This window comes from Entelurus aequoreus, linkage group LG18 (assembly GCF_033978785.1).
Source record: "Entelurus aequoreus isolate RoL-2023_Sb linkage group LG18, RoL_Eaeq_v1.1, whole genome shotgun sequence".
Classification (NCBI taxonomy): domain Eukaryota; kingdom Metazoa; phylum Chordata; class Actinopteri; order Syngnathiformes; family Syngnathidae; genus Entelurus; species Entelurus aequoreus.
In genome coordinates, this window is record NC_084748.1 from 16,504,131 (window position 1) to 16,506,630 (window position 2,500).

The 2,500-nt window shown below is 33.3% G+C and overlaps 1 protein-coding gene across 10 annotated transcripts in view; it reads right to left on the reverse strand.

The window, feature by feature from the left end:
- sorbs2a (sorbin and SH3 domain containing 2a) overlaps positions 1-2,500 on the reverse strand; it is a 173,453-nt gene that overhangs the window by 3,027 nt on the left and 167,926 nt on the right. The window lies entirely within an intron of this gene.

A 2,500-nucleotide genomic window follows, 5' to 3' on the forward strand; every position in this document is an offset into this window, starting at 1 on the left:
ATGTTTTTATCATAGCTCTGACGAGGTCCCGTAGCTAAGTTAGCTTCAATGGCGTCGTTAGCAACAGCCTTGTTAAGCTTCGCCAGGCTGGAAAGCATTAACCGTGTAGTTACATGTCCATGGTTTAATAGTATTGTTGATTTTCTGTCTATCCTTCCAGTCAGGGGTTTATTTCTTTTGTTTCTATCTGCATTTAAGCCCGATGCTATCACGTTAGCTCCGTGAGGTCCCGTAGCTAAGTTAGCTTCAATGGCGTCGTTAGCAACAGCATTGTTAAGCTTCGCCAGGCTGGAAAGCATTAACCGTGTAGTTACATGTCCATGGTTTAATAGTATTGTTGATTTTCTGTCTATCCTTCCAGTCAGAGGTTTATTTCTTTTGTTTCTATCTGCATTTAAGCCCGATGCTATCACGTTAGCTCCGTAGCTAAAGTGCTTCGCCGATGTATTGTCGTGGAGATAAAAGTCACTGTGAATGTCCATTTCGCGTTCTCAACTCTCATTTTCAAGAGGATATAGTATCCGAGGTGGTTTAAAATACAAATCCGTGATCCACAATAGAAAAAGGAGAAAGTGTGGAATCCAATGAACCCTTGTACCTAAGTTACGGTCAGAGCGAAAAAAGATACGTCCTGCACTGCACTCTAGTCCTTCACTCTCACGTTCCTTATCCACAAATCTTTCATCCTCGCTCAAATTAATGGGGTAATCGTCGCTTTCTCGGTCCGAATCGCTCTCGCTGCATTGTAAACAATGGGGAAATGTGAGGAACCTTTCAACCTGTGACGTCACGCTACTTCCGGTACAGGCAAGGCTTTTTTTATCAGCGACCAAAAGTTGCGAACTTTATCGTCTATGTTCTCTACTAAATCCTTTCAGCAAAAATATGGCAATATCACGAAATGATCAAGTATGACACATAGAATGGATCTGATATCCCCGTTTAAATAAAACAATGTCATTTCAGTAGGCCTTTAAAAAAGTCTTCAAAAACAGAAGAAAACACCAAATCTGGAAAATGTATTATACTAGTGCATTAAAAAAGTCGAGAAACTGTCGGATAATTTTTATTTTTTTCCCAATTTGAATTTAATCACAGATAAAAAGGAGCATATTCTTTGTATTGCTGGGTGATTAAATTAAGCAATTTTCAGCATAAACATGGCTAAATTAAGTTAAAAAATCAATACTGGTCAATCAATACAAGCCCGTTAGAGCGTGCTGTTCAGTATCCTGACCACTGATTGGCTCAGCCTCAGACAATGTTTTTATATTGTAAAGGGGACTATGTGAGTGTTACTTCCCGTCTAAAAGGCTCTCATATTGTTAGACATTTGTTTAGATGCTTTAGCTATGAAAATATTCGATTTATAATGAATAATTCTTACTTCGCAGATATTAATTTACCATGGTCCGGCCCTAATGATGATAAATAATACAATAAAAAACAAAACAAAGCAATAACATCATTCAATTTAAAAATAAATACAAAAATAATAGTTTGATAGGTACAACTAAGAGAGGAAAACATAAAATATCTTAAGGGTATATTTTATTAGTATAAACTACATGTAATGAAATAAGAGTTTATATAGATTTATTATTTTTATTTTACTTTAAATAGTCATTGATGTATTTATATATGATATGTAGGGATGTCCGATAATGGCTTTTTTGCCGATATCCGATATTCCGATATTGTCCAACTCTTAATTACCGATACCGATATCAACCGATACCGATATATACAGTCGTGGAATTAACACATTATTATGTCTAATTTGGACAACCAGGTATGGTGAAGATAGGATCCTTTTTTAAAAAATTAATAAAATAAAATAAGATAAATAAATTAAAAACATTTTCTTGAATAAAAAAGAAAGTAAAACAATATAAAAACAGTTACATAGAAACTAGTAATGAATGAAAATGAGTAAAATTAACTGTTAAAGGTTAGTACTATTAGTGGACCAGCAGCACGCACAATCATGTGTGCTTACGGACTGTATCCCTTGCAGACTGTATTGATATATATTGATATATAATGTAGGAACCAGAATATTAATAACAGAAAGAAACAACTCTTTTGTGTGAATGAGTGTGAATGGGGGAGGGAGGTTTTTTGGGTTGGTGCACTAATTGTAAGTGTATCTTGTGTTTTTTATGTTGATTTAATAATAAAAAATAAATAAATAAATAAATAAATAAAAACCGATACAGATAATAGAAAAAACGATACAGATAATTTCCGATATTACATTTTAAAGCATTTATCTCTAATGATATGTATCCCGTAATTTTAAACTAGACATACTATATAAACACTATAAAATATACTATAATACACACTGAATACATATTGTTGTATAAGGTTATCCTGTATTACGTTATTGATAAAGAATCAGGTTATTATAACTTAGTGATGGGGCAGGACATTCTAATCTTTTGCTTCTTCCTGCTCCTTTTTTATTTAATTTTTTATTTAACTTAAATCGTATAGA